The following is an 11,499-nucleotide window of genomic DNA, read 5'->3' on the forward strand; positions in this document are numbered from 1 at the left end:
GAAATGTTAGCAAGACAGTCCTCCAGAGACTGAAGCCTTCTGTTAACCCTCTGTGGAGCACTAACAACATAGTGGAGCCAACCCCCTGATGAATGACGCAATAAAGAGGCAAGCGTTAGAACGAGTCCAGAGGTACGTGAGAAGAGAGAAAGCAAAAATCAGAGCTGAGAGCGAGCTCGTAGCAGAAGCCGCCTTTGACGCCCTTGTGGAACTCTTTACAGAAGCCCCAATGGCACATCAAGCCCTTCCTCCTCCTGCTGGAGGTCCACTTCCAAGCCAGATCCGTCCTGGAAATATTGATGAAAGGCCAGCGAATGTAGTCCCATTGCCAGTTTTTAAGGGAGAGTACAATGAAGACCCCGATCTTCATGTAGCAGAGTTTATGGTAGCATGTGTGGCTAACAATGCCAGAACCCCTGAGCATTGGTTAGAAATATTCCCCGCCACTTTCAAGGGCGCGGCGTTTCAGTGGTATGAGAGACAAGCAGCATGAACTTTTGGTACATGGGACGACCTGAAGTTGGCCTTCCTCACTAAATTCAAGCATGAAGGTTTTGAAGAGCGGATGTGAGAGGAATTTATGAACCTAAGTCAGTCCTTTGGAGAAAGAGTAGAAGCTTATGTCTCACGAATGGAATCCATCCTGAAGAGATGGACTAACCATAATCTAGATGATGGCATTCAGAAGGGAGTGTTTCTCAGAGGATTACAACCAGAAGTCCGTAAGTTTGTGGAGCTACAAAGACCAGCCACACTGCAAGCTGCAACAGAAGGTGCAAGACTGTACGATGAAGTGGAAGCTAGATTGGCGATGAATTCAGGAAGAGGAGTGCTACCTCCTTTGATGCCAGGAATGATGTACTCACCAAATGCAGTCCTAGGGACTGTCCCCTACCCTTACCAACAGATGCCCCCAGTATCACAGTATAGTGCACCAAATCCATAGTGGCCACAATCCATGCCTCAAATGATGGTTCAACCACAACAACAATGGTCCCAACCAATTTCCTCAATGCCAAATCAGCAGCAACAGTGGAACCCTACCAACTGGAGCCAACAGCCAACAGTTCAAACAGAAGCTCTGAATCAGAATCAGAACAGAGATCCCTCTGCACCAGCCCAACCTGTTTATGCAGTGATTACAGAGACTCCTCAAAACCCTCCTGCGAGTACCTCAGGAGGCGAAAGCTTGAAGGATTACTTATCCAACTCAGTTGCAAAGATAAAAAATGAGTTGATGGATGTGATTACAGAGCAGCTACAGACACTAAAAGTGAATACCGCTAGCATATCCAACATTGCAGGAGCAGGAAGAGATGTGATGCGGTCAAATACTTGGTGTGGTAAGTGTCATCAAGCAGGCCATTTAGCCACTTAATGTACATGAAAACCAACCATTCCTGGAGCTTTCTGTTCCTACTGTTTGCGGAAGAACCATACAGAGGACATTTGCTCTCTGAAGGAGATGCATAATAGGAGAAGGAAGGAAGAAGATGCAAGATTTAACTTGTTGGAATCCAAAATGACAACAAAGAATATTGGACCCAAGCCTAGAGAGTTTGGTCCTAATTTCGGACCCCGAAGGTTTCCATCCCAAAGTTACAGAGGAAGACAGTCTGGTGGTGGTCAAAGAGCAGAAGTGGAGTGTTACAGATGTGGAGAAAAGGGACACATCTCACCAAATTGTCCAAATCCAAGAAGGTCAGTGGATTATAAGCCCTTATGCAGCCGATGCAAAGGAGAAGGCCACACTGCAAAAGACTGTCCAAGCCCAGCCCCAGTGAAAAACAGTGCTACTGATAGTCCGGCCAAGGCCCAAGAGCCTACCTCCAATTTAGTGGAATTGGAAGTTGCTGTCATCATTCATGCAAAGAAGAAGGAACCACCTATCCAGAAAGAAAATAATCCTCCTACCAGAACAATGAAGTTTAATCTTCCACTAGAAGAACAGAACAGAACAGAGCCTGACAATGCCGTACAGAGCACTACAGTGCCACAGAGAGTTACAGAGACAGTTCTAGAGACAGGACCAGAGGTCCAGGAGATAGAAGAGGAGGAAGTGCCACAAGTGGCAAAAGAAGTTCCTGTGATGCCTCTGTTGGAAGAAAGAGGAAAAATAAAAATGGGTGTTGCCCCATTCCCTAACCGATTAGAGAAGCCAGTGGATCCTATTAAGGAATACGATCTGGTCAGAGATCTAGATACCTTTAAACCAAACCTTACATTCCGACAATTATTGATGTTGTCTCCCAGTTGCCGAAAAAGGTTCAAAAGTATATTGACAAGAAGACGTGGCTTAAGAATTGCTACCTCAACAGCAACAAAGTCCAATAAAACTCCAGAGCCTATCAAAGAAGTGGGCGTAGCTAACACCTTCCTAGATCCGGGTACCCCAGAGACTGGCGTGTGGATTGAAGGCTGCTTCATTGCAAATGCACTGATTGATGGTGGTACATCAGTGAACATTATGATGGATGTGACCAATGAAGGATCTAGGCCTACAAGGTGTGCAACCAACCCAATGGCTCATCAGACTGGCGGATCAGAGCAGAATCAAGCCTTTGGGCATTCTCCCATATGTGAAGACTACAGTGGCTGGGAAAGATTATTGGCTAACCTATCTGGTGGTGAAGCCGAACTCTTATGGTACATCCTACCCTCTCTTACTGGGCAGACCATGGCTTTTTGAAGCCCGCGGATTGGTTCAAAGGAACCTTGACCTTGGGTAGCGGGCCCAACAAAGTGGTGCTGAAACTGTATGGTTCTCAAAAAGGACATGGATCCACCTCCTTCGAATTATCTTCTGACTCCCCTAATGAGGCTACGGATGGAACATCAGCAGAACGAAGATGTTGTCAAACAGATCCTTCCCAAGAAAATAGTGACATGTTCCTTAACAGTGGATACTGTAAGCCGACTTCCAAAAGATGGCAAAGCCATTATCAATGGGTGAATACTTTCTGCCTGAACCAGGAACGATTTCCGAAATCACTTCTGACAGTGAGATAGAAGCATGGATGTACTGCTCTCCCTGTTACATGGCCATAACAGAGCCAGAGACAGAGGCAGAAGATGAAATAGAGAACCTGTTCTTCTCTTACAGAGCTCCTACAGAGACAGAGATAGAAGCAGAAGCAGAGATAGAGACAGAGACAGAAGAGGATGGATATGATATGGACGAAGAAGGTTATGAAAGTGAGCCAGAAGATCCTATCCCACTCAAAGAGGATACATATGGAGAAGAAGTTTCAGAAGCATCAGAAGCAGACGAGCTCATGCTATGGGACAGAATGACGATGGTACCATTTGGTCTGGTAAATGGATCTTCTCATATGCAAAATCTTTATAAGACATGGGTTAAGAGGAACAAGCCGTCTTTCAGCAGTGGCTCATGCCGTCCTAACCCATCTTTGCCAAGAAAAGATGATGATGATGCACCGTGCCAACAAGCACCAGTCCCACAAACCCCAACAGAAATCAGAGGTCCCTGTTATGTGACGTTCCTAGACATGTCATCAGAAGATGAGTCTTCAAGCCAAGAGGTAATTAATTTTGAAACCAAACCCGAAACGGCTCTAATCCCATTCCAACATCTCAAGGAGCAAATTAAGTCTCCACCAAAAGAAGAAGTTGGGTCTAGTGGAACATCAGAAGAGGACACCACTCCTTTGAAGGAGTCGGATCTGTATCCAGAAGCAGTCCGTGGGACCTTCATCCGTGAAGTAGAAGGTGAAAGGCAGTTAACTTTTGTGGATGCAGAAGGCACTGAATGCCACTTGAAGGTGGGTAGCAGCCTCCCAGAAGAGGAGTTGTCAACCTTGTATAACTTGTTGAAAGAAAATTTGGACGTGTTTGCATGGTCCTACAAAGACCTAAAGGGGATTGATCCCACAATATGTCAGCATCATATTGACTTGGAGCCTGATGCCAAGCCCGTACGGCAACGACAGAGGCGAATGAACCCGAATTATTCCACATTGGTAAAAGCAGAGCTGCTGAAGCTTCTAGAAGCCGAGTTCATCTATCCAGTAGCAAATAGTGAATGGGTTTCACCCATCGTGGTTGTACCCAAGAAGAATGGAAAGCTTCATATATGTGTGGATTTCCACAAGTTGAATTCCAAGACGAAGAAGGATCACTTTCCTATCCCTTTCACAGACCAACTGTTGGACACAGTGGCAGGACATGAGCTTTATTCCCTTCTGGATGGATTCAGTGGATACAACCAAGTCTAAATCGCAGAAGAAGACCAGTCCAAAACAACCTTCACCACAGAATGGGGGACCTAGACTTACCGGAGTGATGCCATTTGGGCTCTGCAATGCCCCTGCTACTTTCCAATGAGTCATGATGGCCGCATTTCAAAATCATCTGCACGATTTTATTGAGGTATATTTGGATGACTTCTATGTCTATAGTTTGATCCGTGAACACTGGGAACACCTGGAACAATGCTTTGACCGATGCCGGGAGTATGGGATTTCCCTCAACCCCGACAAATGCATCTTTGGGGTCTCTTCTGGAGTTCTGTTGGGCCACATTGTCTCTGCACAAGGGATATCAACAGACCCTGCAAAGATCGAAAAGATCGCAGCTCTGACCGCACCCACCAATCTCAAACAGTTGAGGGGATTCCTAGGCCATGTGGGTTACTACAGAAGATTCATAGCCCATTTTGCAACAAAGGCAACCTCCTTGCACAAGCTTCTGAGGAAAGATACAGAGTTTACTTGGACGGAAGAATGTGACAAAGCCTTCCACACTCTGAAGCAGTGTCTGATTGAGGCACCCATTCTTCAACCTCCTGATTGGACGAAAGAGTTCCATGTACACACTGATGCATCAATTGAAGGCTTAGGCGCAGTTCTCTGCCAGAAGGGCTCCTCGAAGATGGATCAACCAATCTATTATGCAAGCCGAAAAGTCACTGATAGGGAACGGAACTATACAGTGACAGAGCTGGAGTGCTTGGCAATGGTGTTTGCCCTAGAAAAGTTTCGCCACTACCTCCTATCCACCCACTTTAAATTTTATGTGGATCATGAGGCCCTATCCTTCCTGATGAACAAAGCCGATGTGAAAGGATGAATGATGAGATGGCTCCTTTTATTCCAGGAGTTCGACTTTGAGGTGATTACTAAGCCTGGTCGTTCCCATGTTCTGGCTGATCATCTGTCGCGTATCCCACAGACTGTAGATGAGGAGCAGGATGATCCAGACCTCCCTGATGCTTCCTTATTCCTGGTAGCAACTGTAACTCCCTGGTATGCAGACATTGCCAATCTCGTGGCAACCCAACAGTATCCTCCTGGTATCTCTAGTCGGGAAAGGAAGAAGCTTATGCTAGAATCAGCCCCCTACACCCTGCTAGGTGGTTCACTGTACAAGAAAGGCAAAGATGAAGTGCTCAGAAGATGTGTTGCAGGAGATGAGACTGGGATTGTTCTGAAGGCTTGCCATGATGAGCCATGTGGAGGTCACTTTGCAGGAGAAGCTACAGCCAGGAAGGCTCTGCTAGCAGGATATTGGTGGCCTACCATCCACAAAGATGCATATGATTACTGTAAAAGATGTGATGCTTGTCAGAGAATAGGGAAACCCACCAAGACAAGTGCCATGCCACTGCAACCTATCCTTCCCTTAAATCCGTTTGAGAAGTGGGGCATTGACTTCGTAGGCCCAATTGACCCTCCCACCAGAAGGAAACAGAATCGATACATCCTCGTATATACGGATTATGTCACAAAGTAGTGTGAAGCTAAAGCCCTAAAGTGGGATGATGGTAACAGCGTGGCCCTGTTCATGTACGATAATATCATCACCCGTTTTGGCAGTCCCTTAGAGCTGATAAGTGACAAAGGCACTTATTTCATTAATAAAGTCATGGAAGAGTTGATAGAGTTGTATAAGATCCGCCATCGCAAGTCCACTCCTTATTACCCCAGAGCCAACGGCCAAGTCAAAGTCACGAATCGCATCCTCTGCTCGATTCTGACAAGAACAATTGCTGCACATCGTCATGATTGGGATGATCGACTTACAGAGGCCCTCTGGGCATATAGAACCTCCCATAAAGCAGCAACATGAGAGACACCTTTCCAGCTGGTGTATGGTACAGAAGTTGTTTTCCCTGTTGAACTGGAATTACCCTCTTTGAGAGTGGCTATCAAAGAGCGTTTGGGGGACGATGATTCACTGCAACGCCGTCTCCTGCACTTGGAATGTTTGGATGAAACTCGCAAGATGGCTCTATAGTGCATGGAAGCCACACAAGCTCGACGTAAGGCTTACCATGACAGCTTCATCAAGCACAAGGAGTTCAAAGAAGGTGATTTGGTCCTAGCCTATGATTCACGATTTGGCAAGTTTCCTGGCAAGCTCCAACAGAGGTGGATGGGCCCATATAAGGTACTTGCCGTCAACCCTAATGGCTCTGTCCAAGTGCAGACCGTTGATGCCTCTGATGATCCCTTCTTGATCAATTGAAGAAGTACTTCCCTCCTTGGGGATGTTGACAATCACTATCACTTGATCCTTTCCCCCATTGGCGTGGCACTGTAACTCTTATGATGCTACTTCTGATAGCCGTTCTTCAGCCACTCCTGATGAGGTGGACGCAACCCTCTGTCCCCTCAAACCCCCCTTCCAGCCTTGATCTCTTATCCTCTATTTTCCACCAGCGACGACAGTGGCGAGGTTGGTTCTGATACATGGTCTTTCTACCATTCCCTTGCTTAATTCGAAGAGAAAAAAAAAGAAAAAGAAAAAAGAAACACTATACATATAGGTCATGGGAGAAAAGGACTTAGGTCCCTGTCATGCCGACCTATTCTTCGAGAAAAGGTGGAAACACCCTCGGGAATAGGGGAAAACAAACAAAAAAGAAAAAAAAGAAAAAAAAAAGAAAAACAAATCTGTTATGAGAGAAAAGGAAGCAATTCCCTGTCATAGCAGGCCTCGTTCTAAGAAAAGGTGGCACACACCCTTGGACGAGAAGCTGGCTGTGGAAAAGGTGGCAACACCCAGCAGTCTAGAAAGTGGATTCATTACTTGAAATTTCCAGGATCCAATTCCGAAGCTGCCTCCCTTGGTACGCTGTGTTCTGGGTCTTTCTGCAGAGTGTCTAACTGTCCTCTAGCAGATGACATGTTCCTGTCCAACATAACATTCGATTTGATGGCTACCTCCCTGGGTACGCCTCTTCAACAACTGACGATGTGATCTTCATCGACAAACAATCGAGTGATGTGAGCTTTCATCCTAACCGGATGGGGAAAGTGAGTATGGATTGCCCTCTGTAACTATCCCCACAGAGAGTGAGACAGAGGGTGGGCCGAGAGACCAGTTTTTTCCCTTCAAATCAAATGAGAGGTGAGAAGTGTGAATGAAGTGTTGTACGCACGGGACGGGCCTCTCAATGCACAAAGTACAATTTGTTTTTGTGCACTGCACTATAAGGCTCCCTGGCCTTCCTTCTCGCACTGTATGCCGGCATAGGGCGGGATGCACAGTTGCACCATCAAATGCGCACAAGGCATACAACCCTTGCACAAGTGATCGTGAGGATTACATCAATGGGTTTTAGGAAAGGGCTACCCTCCTGTATCTATCAATAGAGCGTGAGAAAGAGGGTGGGTTGAGTGTGACTGGAGTTTCTTCAATCAATTACCGAGAGGTGAGATTGAGGGACGTTACGACATTTGGAGTCAGGTATGTTCTCGTTTCCCTATGCACCCACGGAATGGGTCTCTACCGTCAACACAATACACGTCACCCTGTTCTGTACACTGCACTATAAGGCTCCCTTGCCTTCCTCCTTGTACCTATGCCAGACGGGTTGGACGCACTAATGGACCATCAACTGTGCACCCTGGCATACTCCCTCTGCACCATTCCCCGGTCGATTTCTAAACCGGGTATGAGATATGGGTTTCAATCATTTTTCCTCGAGTGATATTAGTCATGGGGTGAGTGACTGTTCTTTCATTCCATTTGAGTGACTGTGAGTTGAGTGTAATATCCCTCATCATCGATGAATTTCCTGCGATTCCTTCCATCAGCTACCTCCCTCGGTGCTGCCGCGTGGTCCCTGCCATGAAGGATGTGTGCCGAGAAGATGCCTTGGTACCTCCAGCAGCCGACAACAACACAGGACGTGCCATCGACACTCAACCTTGCTTCTTGACAAAATGGGCCAAGTTTTTCTAACCCTACAACTTTTGTTTCTCGGTGATGTTCATGTTTTAACTGTGGGGACATTAGTGGATGGTCTGTGGCATGGTCCTAGGTCCCTGTTTCTTGGTTACCCCTGTCCGTTAAGGTCTTAAGTGTGGGGACACGTCCCTGCGCGTCTAGATTGCATATCCTTCTGCATATTCCGAGTCCTTCCGATGCACAGTTTGTCCATTATTAATTTTCCAGTTTTCTACGACTTTTTCGTGCGTCTTTTTGACATTTTTCCATGTGAACCTACCCTTTTTGCATCGAAATTCCAATTTGATTTGACAGTCGTGTCCTCTGTGCCTTCCCCCACCTTTTTCCTTTTTCCTCCACCCTTTTTCGACTTTCGGATTTTTACTTATTAATTTTTAAATGAGTTTTCGGGCGTATTTTTGGAGTTTTTTGCATGTGAACCCCTCCTACTTCCACCACAACTACGGTTTATCGTGACAACCCTATGCCACTCCTTCCTGCGGAGATTTTTCCTTCTTACTGCATGTCATTCCGGGGCACGGTTCGTCTAGTATTAATTTTCGATCCCATTTTCGGGTTTGTTTTTTGGGTTTTTCCCACGTGAACACGTCTTATCTCAGTCGGAACTATGTTTTGATGTGATAGGATTGTTGGGCGTGTCTTTCTGCATAGTTTTTCTTTTTTCTGCACCTTGTTCCAATGCACGGATCTTCTGATATTAATTTTTAATTGCGTTTTTTGGTCCTTTTTCGTGTTTTTTGCACTTGACCGCCCTTTACCCCTCCCGAAACCTCCGTCACATATTTTTCCTATCTTCCCCCTGTCGTCCTGCCCACTTTTTGTTTTTACACTATTTTATTTTGGCGTCCGGATTGGGAGTTATTAAATTTTCTTTATTTTTATGAGTTTTTATGCGCTCCGTCCCGCGCGTGAACGCGCCTGTTTTCGATTTTACGCGTCTTAACACGCCCCGGTCGCGTCCGTGTGGCCCGTATCACCCTCTCGGTGCTATTCCGATCCCGTCACAGCAAATTTTTTTAACCCTCGCCCGGCGCACGCGCGCGGGACGGGGGGTACGCCCCTTGCATGGGCCCCTGCCCATTGACCCTTCCCTATTCCCCTACGGGCACCCCCCATGGGCCCTGCCCTTTCCTCTGCCCCCTTGCATGGACCCCGCCCATATCCCTTTCCACCCTCCCCACCTTCTCTCTCCCCGAGCCCTCCTCAATCCTAAGTGCCTCCCCTCCCCTCTCTCCCTCTCCCGTTGCTCCTGCTCGTGCCTTCATCTCCACCCTCCCTACCTTCATCTCCACCCCCCACCTCCCTCCAACTCCACCTCCCTCTCTTTCTTTTCTTCTTCCCTCCCTGTTCTTCTCCACCTCCTCCTCTTCCCCTCTCTTTCCCTTCCTCTTCTCTTCCTTCTTCTCCCTTCTTCCTCCACGCCATTCCTTCTCTCCTCCTTCCTCCCCTCTCCTTCCTCTCCCTCCTGCCTCGTACTCCCTCCCCGGCCAGCCTTGCAGCGGCCGCCTCCTCGCCTTGTGGCCCGAGCCCCCGCCATTCGCTGTCCTGCCCGTTGCAGCCGCCGCCTCTCCGCCAGTCGTCGGCCGCCCTATGTGCCTCATTCGCCGCCCACGCCCCTGCAGCGCCTCGTCACTGTTCCAGCCCAGCCGCCCCCTCGTCGCCCTTCGTTCGCCCGCCCACGTCTCCTCCAGCCCGGCCCGCAGTTCCAGCCCGGCCGCCCTCTCGTCGCCTTGGCCCGCCCGCCTCCACACGGCCCCTGCCCGTTTCGCCTGCTTAGTGGCCCCCACTTCGCCCTGCTGCCGCCGCGGCCCCGCCACGCCCTAGCCACGTCACCCCTCCGTGCCAGTCTGTCCCTGCAGCTGACGCCGCGCCATCAGCAGTCCACGTCATCGCCAGTCAGCGCCTCCCGCCTGTTCACACCCACCCCCCATTCAAATCATTCCCACTACACCCCCTTCCCACCACACCCAACACACCTCCCCCCCCCCCCTCCCCCCCCCCTCTAAACCCCCATTCCCACCCAACATACATCCTACACCCCCTTCCCACCACACCCAACACCCCCCCCCCCCCCTAAACCCCCATTCCCACCCAACATACATCCTACACCCCCTTCCCAACACAGCCCCCCTAAACCCCCTTCCCACCCTCAACACACACACCTTTCTCAACCCACCTTCCCCACACAACCACACACCTGCACACCCTTGTTCCTTTGCACGCACCCCATTCCACATACCTAACCCCTCTAAGAGTTATTTCCATAGTCAAATACTGGTTTATCAACGATGTAGTCTTGATATGTGTCGGATGTGGTGATGTTTTGGTTCCGCTTCTTTGTTACGGTTAAGGGTACGGTGTGTAGTTTTTTTCTTTTATTGCCTGATACGGGGTTCTGGGTGTTTGTCTGATGCATAGCATGAAGCTTTCGATCGCATATGTCTCAAGGTCATGTCGAATTTTTTCTAGGCTGTGGTTTGCTTGGGGTTAGTTGGTCGCGTCACGTTTTATTGTTTTGGTTGTTCTCTTATCCTTGGTTTTTTGTCTGTTGCTTTGCAGGCATTCTCCTTGATTGTCTGTGTTTGTAGTGTGTGTGTAACCATTTGAATGGCGCCTTCTCACGCTCCTTCTCCTATCCAGTACGTCCCACTAGTTAGTAGGGATTACTCTTCCCTACTCACTTTTGAGCCTCTCACGAAGGCGGGACTTGCTACTTTTGTGGCTATTTCTTTTCCATTGCTTCTCGAGGATCCGTCGTTATGTGATGAGTTTCTGGCCTCCTACAGCAAGAAGACGGGACTAGTCCAGGGAATTTCTATGACTTTGATACCTCGAGGCCTAGGGAAGGCTCTGTCTCTTCCCTCCAAAGGTGAACCTTTTGTTACCACTCGTCAGCTTTTCTCTAATGAAGAGATTTTGAAGCTGTTGCAAAAGCAAACAAGGGAAATGCTGGATGTTAAGAAGGTGATCAACTCTTCAGGAGTTTCCTTTTCCATGATCACTGATCCCGTATGGAAGATGGTCTGTCAGTTTCTCCAGGACAGGTTTATGCCTGCCAAAACGCCATCCCAGTACTTGTCCAAAGAGCTTTTTACAACTTCCAGGATGGTGTTGAAAGGAGTTGCTATTGATTGGAGCACTTACCTCCTCACTAAAATGGATCAACATTTCGTTAAAGTCACCAGGGGTAATGTTACCAATGTCACATATGGATCATATTTGTCTGCCTTCTTAACCTATTCAGGTTTACAGAAGAGTGTGCCTCCACCTCCTCCATCAGATCCA

This window comes from Lygodium microphyllum, chromosome 8 (assembly GCF_053477565.2).
Source record: "Lygodium microphyllum isolate KBCC chromosome 8, Lygodium_microphyllum_v1.1.10, whole genome shotgun sequence".
In the NCBI taxonomy this organism is placed as follows: domain Eukaryota; kingdom Viridiplantae; phylum Streptophyta; class Polypodiopsida; order Schizaeales; family Lygodiaceae; genus Lygodium; species Lygodium microphyllum.